This window comes from Artibeus jamaicensis, unplaced genomic scaffold (genome assembly GCF_021234435.1).
Source record: "Artibeus jamaicensis isolate MK-2021 breed Jamaican fruit bat unplaced genomic scaffold, CSHL_Jam_final contig_233, whole genome shotgun sequence".
NCBI classification, from domain to species: Eukaryota; Metazoa; Chordata; class Mammalia; order Chiroptera; family Phyllostomidae; genus Artibeus; species Artibeus jamaicensis.
In genome coordinates, this window is record NW_026521486.1 from 18152217 (window position 1) to 18167536 (window position 15320).

Sequence of the window (15320 nt, forward strand, 5' to 3'; positions counted from 1 at the left end):
GAAATCCCTGCTGCTGCAACCACGTGGAGGGTGTCAAGGACCATGCTTTTCCCTTTCTTAGCAAAGCCTGGTTCTTAAGGACTACTGCATTCAAATAGTAACATTAATAGAAATATTATAAATTATAAGGGTAATTAAGTTTACATTTCTCTAATGCTTCACAATTAACATATTCATCTGTATAAATCTATAATATCAAAGCTAGAAGGATCTTCATGATGATCCCAACAAATTCTCTAATGTAGAGATGACATGAAGAAAATTAGATCCAGACAATTTACTTAACTTGCCCAAAATTATACTGCTAATGGAAGAACCATGATCTCATTAAAATTAACGACAACTTGATGATATATATAGAGAGTGGATATTATTTATTACACCCAATTTACGGATGAGAGAACTGAGACTTTGATCTAACTATTTCTCCAGAGTTAACTATTGACTGAATGGTTCAAGTCCAGATCATCTGAGGGACTTCACGACATTAATCTACAAAATTACTGTTTTAATTCCAGAAATTCTTACTTCCCAATGAGGAATAATGAATGATTCAGGAAGTGCTGGTAGCAGCATATCTATCCTTACCCTTCTGTCCTCCACCAAACACTTTAGTTCTTTCATGGACTTGTGCTGTCTCAAGGATTTTCATTGTGTTCTTAAACAGAAACCTGTGAACTGGGGAGCATAGGTACCTTCTTGGGAGATACCGATACCACAGAAGAATTGGTCTTCTTCAGGCCAAGCCAATAGCTCTGATGCAAGGAGCACCAAATCCTCTCTTGTCAGAAGTTTTTCTTCTACTTTGCTGCTATAGTGGAAACCACCTACTTAAAATAGTAACATCATTTTTTGCAGGGGGATGCATTAACTTTATTAAACATACTAAACTGGCTTTCAGATTCATATAGATGAATTTTGTATTAAGAATAGGAAGGAATAGGTAATTATGGTAAGAGCTATAGTGGTGGGCAACTGGAGGACACTGGGTCTTGGGGGAAGTGTTACTATAGTTCCCTATATTCTGATATTTTAAAGAGATATGCTCTTTTGATTTCCAAAGCTATCAAAGCTGGCTTGTGTGTGCCCATTTCCATAGCTCAATCTCAGACTTTCTTGTCACTAGTCCTTCTGTCTTGTTCCTTTCAGTTCATTAGACAACCAGGCAGCCCATTTGTATTACCCAGAAGTCACTGTACATCTATACCCCAGGAATCTCTCCTCCACACCAAGTGTGTGGCCAAATGTAGTAGAGTACCTGCAGCTCTGCCCACTGGGAGGACTTTGGGCTTATTCCTGGCATGGCTATCACGCCGCAGCAGTCCATCCCAGCAAGCATGACTGTGTCCCGCTGACACATCTGCATACTAACTCAACTCTGCAGCAGCAGGAGTGGTGGGGGTCTTTCAGGAGCCCAGTCCTTGTCAAAAGACCGCTGGTAGACCAGGTGTGGCAACCATAGCAGTGGAGACAGTGGTGGCAGCTGGGGGCAGGCACAGTGAAATGAATCTGAACACATACCTAAATTGGGTCTTACATAAGTTGTAGAGTGTCTCACAAAATTATCTCACCACAGAAGAAGTCTTAATAAATTTTGAGGATCTAGAGAACACTTCAGTATGCACTGCTATAAGCATAATTCTGTTTTATAAGTATTGAACAAGTTTAAACTGCATGGTTAAGTTGGTAGCTATTTTCCTAGTATTGTAAAAGATATTTATTCTTATGTGCAGCTCCTAATTTTGGTATTTAGAGCATGAGAGACATATTCATGGACATGAGGCTTGGTCCAATGCCTTTCTCTGCCTTATAAACTATATGACCTTGAGTAAGTTACTTGACCTTCTGAACTTCAGTTTTCTCACCTCTAAACTATAAATGATAGTAGCTATGGCATAGGATTTTTTATGGACTTAAAAAATGGCAACTTGGGTACCAGCTAAGCAGTTAAATACTCTATTAGTCAAGATAAACTAGGTTATGATACAACAAAAAGTAAAATCTCAAAATCCCATGGCTTCACACAAGAAAGGTTTGCTCATAGTACATGTCCATTTTAAGTTAGTGAGGGCCGCACTCAGGAACCCAGGCTGACAATCTCCCCCATGCTGTAAACCTCATGAGACCTGTGAGAACCGTATGAGACCTGTGGGGCTCTCAGTTACCGCTGGTGAGGGAGGGAGCTCTGGAGGGTCTTGCACCAGCAATTACGACTTCAACCCAGAAATGACATGTGTGAGTCACTTCGGCTCACAGCCTGGTCGCTAGAGCTATTATGAGCTCACCCGGCTGCATAGTGCCTGGATATAGAGGAAGCCCAGTGTATGCTTATTGAATGAATAAATGAAGGAATCAACTGATAAAGTAATAATAGATACCATTGTTTCTTCATGCCAATAACTGTGACTTACACACATTTTTGTTGTTTAACAATTAAATGGACATGACTAGATATAAGGTTGGCTATGGATAGTGATATAAATAAACTTTTATAACATACAATTTTGAAAATTTTAAAATCATTCTTTCCCTCCCTTTGCAGGAGCCCTTTGAAAGGATAACTCAAAAGCCCAAATCCTGCATTCAGTTTGCCTTATTTAAAAACTATTCAAAGGAATTTGACAATGACATTAGGTGTGTCCATCGCAGCTTCGTAGGTCAGTTAATGTAAGCTAGCTTTCAAGTCTGAATCTGAAAGTCCAGGTGCATCTGAACTCTAAACACTTTGAAGTGTACCCCTCCCCATATAATGTGATAATGTAATCTGTGTGTTCAGAACCCATTTGAGAGTCAGTGAAGGGAAAATGGCGTCAGAGAAGATGAACTGCTCTCAGGGGTGAAATCTACCTCGTACACGCATTTATCTTGGGCAGGCACTGTTATTTAAACTAAAAATAATCACATCCAGTTCGGTGACATTAACCTACTTAGTTACTCCTGCATAAAGCCAGGAAGGAAAATGAGGGCAAAGGTTAGCATTGAGTCTGAGGATTATTTTATTTCTGTGCTAACACTGTTTCATCCTGCCTGCAGGAGAATGGTGCCTGTGTGTTAGATGCTCATGTTAATTTCCCAAGTTATAATTAATATACTACTCAAGCTGTTGTTATATAGAAAGTATTAGAATGCTGGATACTCTACTTACTCTAACAAGAGAAGTTACCATGTAATGCTCAGAAGAGATTTTACCGTTACTGTGAGCTCCATGGCATTATTCAGAAATTACCACTTAGTCATTTTATTTTCCTCTTCCACCAAATTCTAAATAGGTAAAAAAGGTAAACATATTAATAGGTTTAATATATCCCCCTCAAAGCTCCCCAAAGTGTGAGTAATAACATCCATCCTGGAAAAAAACAAAAAGGAAGACAACTCATTTCGAAAAATAAAGAGGAGGGGAGTAAGCATTTCAATGGAAAGGGAAAAACAAGGAGGCTGAAAAAATAGAATTTACATAAAGAGCAAAGGGAAAAGGTTAAAAGCCTTTCTTGATTGCTATGTTGGCTCTTGAGAATACCTCAATGATTAGAAGAGACATTTGTCATATTCGCACCAAATATGAGGAAAGCAGCCTCAGGATATTCCTTCTTTTCATTCCTCAGACACAAGCAATTATTTCTTATCTATTGGGGAAATCATTAGGAAAGGTTGGGGGTGCCCAATAAAAAATAAAAAACAAAAACCGACCACCCTGAGGAAGCCGCGTCTCACACTTCAGACATTCCTTATGGCTCGGTTTGTTCTCATGAAACAACCCTGTCAGGTAGCCTAAAAATCTTTTAAATTGCTTCTTTGTTTAGTTTTCTACCTCAGACAAGATGCAGTTGCCTGTCATAAAACCAGTTAGCAAAAACTAAACAAAATGAAAGTCATTTGCACAATAGTCCATCTGTCTATTCAAGCCAACTGCAATGGACTAAATAAAGCCAAGGAATTTCAGAGATGTTTCGTGAGATGAACAGTTCCAGTCTCTCTGTACCCTCTCACAGTGGCACACACTTCACGGCTGTGATTCCAGTGTTGAATTAGGGACACATTTCTTAGCTTCTCTGATGGACTCGGGTGCCCCTTTATGTGCTCTCATGGTACTGTGTACTTCTCTTTTGTACCACTACCTACCACAGGAATTTTACGCTTACTCACGTGATTCCTGGATTTTAGTAACGTTTGTGTTTCCTACTCACCTGGCTTCTTAGGGACAGAGAACTTGCCTCTTCTTGGTTCACCACTGTGCCCTGCCTCCTAGCACAGGTCCTGGTAAATGCAGACATGCAATGGATCTGTGTCGGGTGGAAGGACTAACAAAGGTAGATAAAACCGTTCATTAGTCCAGGTTAAAGCCTGCGGCCCTGACTCCCTGAGTCTCCCTCTTTGACTCTCTTTCTTCTGTTCACCGCACCTTATGTGATGTGCTCGTTACCCGAAGATGGTGTCTTCAGTAACTTTTTCTAACATAGGTAAACTTTATTTTTAGAACAGTTTTAGATTTAAAGGAAAAATGCAAGTATAGTCCAGAGCATGCCCACAAACCAGAACCCAGTTTTATCTATTATTAACATCTTATATTAGTATTTGTTAAAATTACTAATAGTGATACTTTAGTGTTAACTAAATTTCAGACTTTATTCAGATTTCCTTAATTTTTACCTACGGTTCTTGGATCCCATCCAGAATGCCACATAACATTTAATCATCACATCTCTCTAGGCTTTTCTTGGCTGTGACAGTTTCTCAGACTGTTTTCAATGACCTCAACAGTTTGAGGAATATTGGTCAGTTATGTTATAGAATAATCCTCTACTGGGATGGGTCCAAAGTTTTGCTCATGAGTAGCCTATGACAAAAGGCTTGAGGGAAGAAGACCACGAAGGGGAAGTGCCCTTTTCATCATATCATGCCAAGGGTACATGTCATTAGCATGACCCATCACTGAGGTTGTTGACCTTGGTCATCTGGCTGAGGTCATGGTTGCCAGGTTACTCCACTGTGTGCATCTATACTTAAGGTTTTGAGAGTTATGCTCCCTGTTCTTGAGGGTAAAATATATAAATTTATATGGAAGTCTTGACATGAGAAATTTGTCTATTTTTCTTATTTATTTAGTTATGTATTCAGTTCTTGATTCATATAAGTATGGCTCATGGATATTTATTGTATGTGTAAGGTTATAATCTAATACTCCTTAATTTTGTTGCTCAAATTGTTCTAGTCTTGGTCACTGGGAGTTCTTTCAGGTGGTTCCTGTGTCCCTTTGACATATCCCCATCATTACTGGATTATTTTTTTATTGTTGTTTTCTTTTTTTTTTTTTTTTTTTTAGCTCTGACTTTCTGGAACTGAAAGATGCTCCAGGTTCATCCTGTATAGTTCTTTTTTTTAAAGATTTTTATTTATTTGTTTTTAGTGAGAGGGGAAGGGAGGGAGAAAGGGCAGGAGAGAAACATCAGTGTGTAGTTGCCTCTTGTGCATTTTCCACGGGAGACCTGGCCTGCATCCCAGGCACGTGCCCTGACAGGGAACTACACCACGACCCTTTGGTTCACAGGCTGGTACTCAGTCCACTGAGCCACACCAGCCAGGGCTCATTCTGTATACTTCCTGTCCTACCCCACGATAAACCATTTCAGCCATTTTCTTGAGGGGCTTTTGTTCTTTTTAATGCAGAATGACATTAAAAAACAAAATCTGGCCACTGAATATGCTTGTTGCTGCTGAGGTATTGTTGCTTCTAGGCTCTTTAGGCTAAGAGAACATGAAAATATATGTGTGCACAGATTTACAGATGTATACATATTTGTAGATAGTTCTATATGTAACTGTCACACACACATACACACACACACATATATATATAACTATCATATGTACATGACAGTTATATATGAGTTTATACAGATGTTTCCAAACCTCATTTATAGCATCATGGACCACCCTAGCCTCTCCCCTATGCACATCTGTAAACTTCCCCCCCACCTGGATGGAAGATCATCCATCATCTATTTACTTAATTGTGCAATTCCAGCCCACACATAGAGCAATATCAGAATTGTTGACTGGTGGCCTTGTGGGATACGACTTCATCAGCCAGATGATAGTAAGTGTCTACAATTTCTTTCATCCTTAGCTTTATATTCCACTCATTTCCAAAGTTACTTGGGTTGTCAGGTTTTCCCCACTCCCTCCCTGCTCCTTTCCAGTGAGGTTGTTTAGAGTTAGAAATTTTGTGACATTCTGCTTCTCATCCTGTGATTATCAGACCTTCTAAATATTTTTAAATAATTTGTAAAATTTAAGGTTCATTCTTTGTGCTGTAAAATTCAATGGGTTTTGATAAATGTGTAATACCATGTATTCATAATTACAGTATCTTAGACAATTGTTTCACCATCCTAAAAATTCCCCTGTGTTTCACCTATTCCACCCTTCTTCCTTTTCCCCTGAATCTCTAGCAATCAGTGATTACTTTTTTACCATTAGTAATTTGTGTTGCCTTTGCCACAATACCATATGATTGTAATTACATGGTATGTAGCTTTTTAAAACTGGCTCCTTTTACTTAACAATATGCATTTAAAATTCATCCATGCCCCTTTTGTGAATTGGTGGCTAATTTTTTGTTGTTGTTGCTTGGTAACATTCCATCATATGGATGTACCACAATGTATTTATTTATTTATTTATTTATTTATATTTAATTATTTTTCAACTACAGTATTCTGTCTTTTACTCCCATCCCAGCCCACCCCGCTGTGCCCCCCACCTCCCTGCCACCTCCACCCGCCCCTAGTTGTTGTCCATGTGTCCTTTATACTAGTTCCTGTAAATCCTCCCCCTTTTTCTTCTGAAATATCCTCCCCTCTCCTCTCTGGTCACTATCCCCCTGTTCTCTGTTTCAGTGTCATTGTTTTTATTTTGCTTGCTTGTTTGTTTTGTTGTTTAGCTTCCTGTTAATGGTGAGATCATATGGTATTTGTCTTTCACTGCCTGGCTTATTTCACTCAGCATAATGCTTTCCAGTTTCATCCGTGCTGTTGCAAAGGTTAGGAGCTCCTTCTTTATTTCTGCTGCATAGAATTCCATTGTGTATATGTACCATAATTTTTTTATCCATTCATTTACTGACGGGCACCTAGGTTGCTTCCAGCTCTTGGCTATTGTAAAATGTGCTACTATGAACATTGGGGTGTGTTTCAGGGTTCTTAGGATATAATCCCAGCAGTGGAATTGCTGGGTCAAAAGGCAGGTCCATTTTTAGTTTTCTGAGAAAATTCCATACTGTTGTCCATAGTGGTTGTACCAGTCTGCAATCCCACCAACAGTGAACTAAGGACCCCTTTTCCCCACAACCTCTCCAACACTTGTTGTTTGTTGCTTTGTTTATGATGGCCATTCTGACTGGTGTAAAGTGGTATCTCACTGTGGTTTTAATTTGCATTTCTCTGATAGCTAGCAATATTGAGCATCTTTTCTCGTGTCTCTGAATCCTCTGTATGTCCTCTTTGGAGAAGTGTCTGTTCAAGTCCTTTGCCCATTTTTTAATTGGGTTGCTTATCTTCTTAGAGTGGAGTCAAGTAAGTTCTTTGTATATTTTGGAGATTAAACCCTTGTCTGAGGTATCATTGGCAATTACGTTTTCCCATACAGTTGGTTGTCTTTTTATTTTAATACTGTTTTCTTTAGCCATGCAGAAGCTTTTTATTTTGATGAGATCCCATTTGTTTATTCTTTCCTTTATGTCCCTTGCTCTAGGGGACACATCAGTAAAAAAAGTTGCTGCTTGAAATATCTGAGATTTTTCTACCAATGTTCTCCTCTAGGACTTTAATGGTTTCACAGCTTATATTTAAGTCTTTTATCCACCTTGAATTTATTTTGGTGTATGGTGTAAGTAGGTGCTCAAGTTTCATTTTTTTGCACGAAGCTGTCCAGTTCTCCCAAGACCATTTGTTGAAAAGGCTATTTTTAGTCCATTTTATGTTACTGACCCCTTTGTCGAATATTAATTGACTGTAAAGAGTTGGGTTTATTTCTGGGCTCTCTGTTCTGTTCCATTGGTCTATGTGCCTGTTTTTATGCCAGTACCAGGCTGTTTTGATTACAGTGGCCTTGTAATACCATTTGATATCAGGTATTGTCATTCCTCCTACTTTGTTCTTCTTCCTCAAGAGTGCAGCTGCTATTCGGGCTCATTTATGGTTCCATATAAATTTTTGAAGTGTTTGTTCTATGTCTTCGAAATATGCCATTGGTACTTTAATAGGTATTGCATTGAATCTGTAAATTGCTTTGGGTAGTATGGACATTTTGATGATGTTAATTCTTCCAGTCCATGAACACGGTATATGTTTGCATTTGTTTGTGTCTTCCTTGATTTCTTTATTCAATGCTGTGTAGTTTTCTGCATACAGGTCTTTTACTTCCTTGGTTAGATTTATTCCCAGACATTTTATTTTTGTTTTTGCTATATCGAATGGTATTTTTTTCTTGATTTCTGCTTTTGCCGATTCATTGTTAGTATACAAGAATGCCTTTGATTTCTGGATATTGACTTTGTAACCTGCTGTTTTACCAAATTTATTTATTAGTTCGAGCAGTTTTTGAATAGGGTCTATAGGATTTTCCATGTACACTATCATGTCATCTGCAGACAATGACAGTTTTGTTTCTTCCTTTCCAATTTGGATGCCTTTTATTTCCTTTTCTTGTCTTATAGCTGTGGCTAAAATTCCAGTACTATATTGAATAGAAGTGGTGAAAGTGGACATCCTTGTCTTGTCCCTGATCTTAATGAAAAAGATTTTAGTTTTTGCCCATCTCTCGTATGTGGCTTTTATTATATTGAGGAATGCTCCCTCTATTCCCACTTTGCTGAGTGTTTTTATCATAAATGGGTGTTGAACCTTATCAAAAGCTTTTTCTGTGTCTATTGATATGATCATGTGGTTTCTGTCTTTGCTTTTGTTTATGTGATGTATTACATTTACTGATTTGCGAATGTTGAACCATCCTTGCAATCTTGGGATGTATCCCACTTGCTCATGGTGTATGATCTTTTTGATATATTGTTGGATGAGATCTGCCAATATTTTGTTGAGGATTTTAGCATCTATGTTCATCAGCAATATTGGCCTGAAGTTTTCTTTCTTTGTTGTGTCTCTATCTGGTTTTGGAATTGGGATGATGCTGGCTTCATAAAAAGAATTTGGGAGTTTTCCATCCTTTTGGATTTTTTGGAATAGTCTGTGAAGAATAGAGGTTAGCTCTTCCTTAAATGCCTTGTAGAATTCTCCTGTGAAACCATATGGTCCAGGACTTTTGTGTGACGGCAGTTTTTTGACTACTGCTTCAATTTCATTTGCTGGTATTGGTCTGTTCAGATTTTCTGCTTCTTTTTCATTGAGTTTTGGAAGATTATATTTTTCTAGAAATGTGTTCATTTCCCCTAGGTTTTCAAATTTCTTGGCATATAGTTCTCCATAGCAATTTCTTACAATCCCTTCCATTTCTGTGTTATCAGTTGTAATCTCTCCTGTTTCATTTCTGATTGTGTTTATTTGTGTCCTCTCCCTTCTTTTCTTGATGAGCCTACTTAAAGGCTTGTCTATTTTGTTTGTCTTTTCAAAGAACCAACTCCTGGATTCATTGATTCTTAGAATTGTGTTTTTAGTCTCTATGTCATTTAGTTCTGCTCTGATCTTGGTAATTTCCTTCCTTCTGCTTGATCTGGACTGTCTTTGTTGTTGTTCCTTGAGTTCTTGCAGGCATAGGGTTAGGTTGTTTGTTTGAGATGTTTCTATCTTCTTTAGGTAAGCCTGTATTGCTATAAACTTCCCTCTCAGGACTGCCTTCACTGTGTCCCATAAGTTTTGGGTTGTTGTGAGTTCATTTTCATTTGTTTCCAGGAACTTTTTGATTTCTTCCCTAATTTCATTCTTGACCCATTCATTGTTTAATAGCATACCATTCAGTCTCCATGATTTGGGGTGTTTGGGGTTTTTTCCTTTGGTGTTGGTTTCCAATTTCAGTCCCTTGTGGTCAGAGAAAATGTTTGGTATAATTTCAATCTTCTTGAATTTGTTGAGGCTTGTTTCGTGGCCTATCATGTCGTCTATCTTTAAGAATGTTCCATGTGCCTTTGAAAAGAATGTGTATTTAGCTTCTTTGGGATGAAGGGCTCTATATATGTCAGTTAAGTCCATTTAATCTAGGGTGTTGTTTAATGCCACAATATCTGTTGATATTTTGTTTGGAAGATCTGTGCATTTTTGATAGTGGGGTGTTAAAATGCCCTACTATAATTGTATTGCTGTCAATATCTTTCTTGAAGTCCTCTAAGATTTTCTTTATATATTTGGGTGCTCCTATGTTGGGTGCATATATATTTATGACGTTAATGTATTCTTGGTGGATTCTTCCCTTGAGTATTATGAAGTGGCCTTCTGGGTCTCTCTTTATGGCTCTTTTTTTGAAGTCTATTTTGTCTGATATGAGAACTGCTACGCCAGCTTTTTTTTCTTGTTTGTTTGCTTGGAAAATTTGTTTCCAGCCTTTCATTTTTAGTCTGTGATGGTCTTTTGTCCTGAGGTGGGTCTCTTGTAGGCAGCATATGTGTGGGTCATGCTTTCTTATTCATTCAGCTATTCTGTGTCTTTTGATTGGAGCATTTAACCCATTTATGTTTAAGTTTATTATTGATAGGTACTTATTCATTGCCATTTTTGTACCCGTGTTTCTCTCTGTCTCTTTTTTCCTTCCTTTCCTTAAAGCAGTCCTTTTGGTATTTCTTGCAGGGCTGGTTTGGTGGAAGCATATTCTTTTAGACTTCTTTTATCTTAGAAGCTCTTTATTTGGCCTTCTATCTTGATTGATAGCCTTGCTGGATAAAGTAGCCTTGGTTGTAGGCCTCTGGTTCTCATTACTTGGAATATTTCTTGCCATTCTCTTCTTGCTTGGAGTGTTTCCATTGAGAAGTCAGTAGCTAACCTTATTGGGCTCCCTTGTATATTACTTCTTTTTTCTCCCTTGCTGCCTTTAAGGTTCTCTCTTTGTCTTGGAATTTTGCCATTTTAATGATGATGTGCCTTGAAGTGGGCCTTTTTGGGTTCCTTTTGATTGGGATTCTCTGTGATTCCTGGAATTGTGTGACTTTCTCTCTCATCAAATTAGGAAAATTTTCTCTCATTACTCTTTCAAATACGTTTTCTATCCCTTGTTCTTCTTCTCCTTCTGGTATTCCTATTATTCAGATATTATTACATTTCATATTGTCTTGCATTTCTCTTAATCCCTCTTTATTCTTTCTAAGCCTCTTTTCCTTTTCCTGCTCTTTCTGTGAGATGTTTTCTACTTTGTCCTCCAACTCACTAATCCGATCTGCTGTCTCATTGACTCTACTTTTAATACTTTCTACTGTGTTCTTCAATTCGGAAATTGTATTCTTCATTTCCTCTTGTCCCTTGCTAATACTTTCCATTTCCTTTTTCATGTTGACATAGTTTGCAGTGAGATTATTGTAGCTCCCCTGTAGTTTCTGATAGCTCATTGTGAGCTCTTTGAACTTCCTGATAACCAGTGCCTTGAATTCAATATTTGATAGTTGACTTGCCTCTATTTCATCTAACATCCTTTCTGAGGGTTCCTCCTTTCCTTTCATTTGGGGATTGTTTCTTTGTCTTCCCACTGTTTGTGAGACTCTTCTTGTTAGCCTCACTTCTTAGATTGATCTGTTCTGACTCCCTGGGTTTATGGTGTGAACTTCTGTGATGAAATGCCTGTGAAATTCAGTGGTGCAGTCTCTTTCGGTTATCCTGTCATTCTCTGCTTCCACCTACTCAAATATGGAGCAACTTGTGGCTTCTCTCCTACAGCAAAGTGAAATTTGTCTCTCTAACTCTACTGTTGGGAAGCCTCTTCTTTGGGTCCAGCTCTAGTCTTTTCGCATTTTCAAGTTGTTTGTATCTCGTCTGGTTCCCCCTTGACCATCAAGATTTCTGGTCCCTTATTTTTATATATGCTGAGCAACTGCTGACTGCCTTGCTTCTCCTCCACCAATTGGACAGGATTCTCTCCCTTGTGTACAAGGAACTGGAATCTGCTCCGTCCTACTCTGTTGCCACCTTGCCTCCCAAAAATCCTGTTGCCTGGTCTGGCAGTGCTCTGAGGCTCAGAGGGGTTGGGCGTGATCCCCTTCCACAGGCGCAGAGCGCTCCCTTACCCACCAGAAGCGGTAGCTTCTCTCTTTCCCAGGAACGGGAGGGAGGAGAAGTGTGGGAGGGGAGGGGGGGGTCACAATTTATTTATTCACCTACTTATTGAAAGCCATTCTGGTTGCTTCCAGTTTTGAGTGATTCTGAATAAAATTGCCTATAAATATTCACTTGCAAATTTTTATGTTGATATAATTTTAAAATCAGTTGGATAAATACTTAAGAGTACAACTGCTGGATAGTATTTCCAGTCACTTTTAAAAGCCACCAACTAAATTTCACTCTGGGATTCGCTGAAAATATATTTTTAAACAAACATTTACTGAATACTGAATATGTTCCAAGTTTTGCAATGGGGACTTCTATATCTCTTATTCATTAATTTATTCTGCAAATATTTATTGAATATATAATACGTACTATGATCATTTTCTCTAGGCATTGGGATATAGCCATGACCAACAAAATCAACAAACATTCCTTTAAGAAACTTTTATTCTAGTTAGTGAAAAAACAGATTATGAATAAATAAATACACATGTAAAGTAACAAGAGAAGATGAGAGGTTTTTTTTTAAAACTATGGCAGGGTAAAATAGATTGAAAGCATGAAGAGACGTTATTTTGTGTCAGGTGGATTAGAAAAGACTTCACAGACAAGGGGACATTTCCCCGGATACAATACTTAACTGACCTGGGAAGGTGGGTCAGGAACAGTTAAACGCATATGCAAAGCCTCCGAGGCTGGAATACACTGAGCCTGTACACATTTCAGAAAGATCATGGAAGCCAGTGTGGACAAAGCCAATAAGAGAAGAGTGGACTGTGAGGCAGTGACACAAGAGAGGAAAAAGTTAGGCAGTCAGATGATGTAGAGCTGTGAGGCTATGGTGAGGACACTGCATCTTATTCTGTAAGACGTCACTAGAAGGTTTGAGAAGAAGACAGATATAACCTGCAACGGCTCCTCTTTTCTCACTCAGAGTAAAAGCCAAGCACTCATCAGCAAAGTCGTGCTAGAGCAGCTCATCGGAAAATGGTAAGTACAGTAGGATGCTAACACAGTCACTTTAAAGGTACGGTTAGACACATTTTACTTGGGGAAGGTAACATGAGGTAGGGTATTCAAGTGCAACAACTGTTGAGAGTGCCTTTCGCTTTTTCAGTGTGCTGTCACTTGTACATCCTCACTTTCATCCTCTGTGTTGGTCAAAGTGCTGTGTTCAATTTGAGGAAACCACTGTGTGCGTAATGACATGGAAATGTTAGCTCGTGGCTAACATTATATGTCAGTCATTTTTCGGACACTATGTATATATACATGGTTTAACCTATTTAGTCTTTTCCTTAAAAACCCTCTGAGTTATGCCATTTTCCAGATGAGGAAACTGAGGTATAAGAAGGTAAAGAATTCACCCAGTCTGTCCGGCAGCAGAGCCCTAATTCTTAACAGATATTCAGTTGGTTCAGGTCACATAGCTTGTAGATGAGAGACTTCACTCTCAGTTTTCTTTCCAGAAGAGTAACCATTACTTGGTTCACTCACTTTAATTCCAGACACTGCTTGGGCCATCTCTCTCCATTTATGTTTGCACTCTTTGGGCTGACTGAAGTCTACCACTAATTCCAGGAGTATGTATGCAACCCAGTTCTGGCCAGCTGTCTTGTTTAGAGTGACTGGTTCAAGGATGGGCATGCCACCCAAACTGCTGGATGAGACTTTGTTCTGGAAACTTCTTCTTTGGGGAAGAGAGGCTCTTTATTTTCACTGTGGAGCTATTACTGTGGACGTGCAGGCAGCCATATGGCCACCAGTTGGGGGAGGGAGAGAATCTGCTGAGATGGAGACAGGGGTCAAGGGGATGAAGCACAGCCAAGAGCCACTGAACTTGTTTGGGTGCCTGAATCCACCTCTGTCCCAAAACAGCTTCTCTTGAATTTTTTCATTATTTGGGTCATTTAGTTCTCCTTTTTGGAGAGTATAAAATTCTCTCTCCCTCTCTTTGGTATAAAAATCTCCTTTTGGGGTGCATAGGTTCTTTTGAATGGTGTTTCAGGATTCTTAGGATATAATTCCAGTAGTGGAATTGCTGGGTCAAAAGGCAGATCCATTTTTAGTTTTCTGAGGAAATTCCATACTGTTTTCCACTGTGGCTGCACCAGTCCGCATTCCCACCAACAGTGCACTAGGGTTCCCTTTTCTCCACAACCTCACCATCACTTGTTGTTTGTTGATTTGTTTATGATGGCCATTCTGACCAGTGTGAAATGGTATCTCATTGTCATTTTAATTTGCATTTCTCTGATGGCTAGTGATGCTAGAACCTAATCAACAAAACAAACAAACAAGCAAAATATAACCAGAGACATTGAAATTAAGAACAAACTGACAGTAACCAGAGGGGAGGTGGGAGGGGATATGAGGGGAAGGGAGAAGGGAGAAGAGTTTTCAGGAACAACTATAAAGGGCACATGGACAAAACCAAGGGTGGGGTGTGGAATCAGGGGACAGTGGTGGGGACAGCCGGCGTGAGGGGGAGAAGAGAGACAACTGTACCTGAACAACAGTAAAATTTAAAAGAATACATGGCATGACAAATGTGACATATGTGCACAGTAAAACTGCAGTTTACTAGAATGTTCTGAAACCGTGTGTTCTTGTTAACTGAATTATATTGATAACTGAGAATTTAAAAAAATTCTCCTTTTGGATTCTGTACAATTCTCCAGTACATTTTGGATTTCTGTTATTTGTGTCTAAATAATTCTGTATCCTCTGATTGGTATAATAATTACATATAAAAATCATAGTGTCAGCTATAAATAGGGCTTCATATTTCAAATCTCCTGTGCAGACCACTGAGCATTGCTGGCACCTGTGGCTGAGGGAACGTTGGGGAAAGAAAGGGGCCTAGTCTGAAGTTGGAAGACCTGGATTCAAATTCCAGCCCCTGCAGTTAGTAGTTACTGAGTCTCTAAGCGAGTCCTCTACTTCCTAAGCCTCCTTTAGTCCCAATGCAAAATGGAAAGCCTGCAAAATACCTCGAGTGTTGTAAGAAATATATGAGATGACATACATGAAAGTATCTATCAGAGTTCCTCTCACACAGTAGAT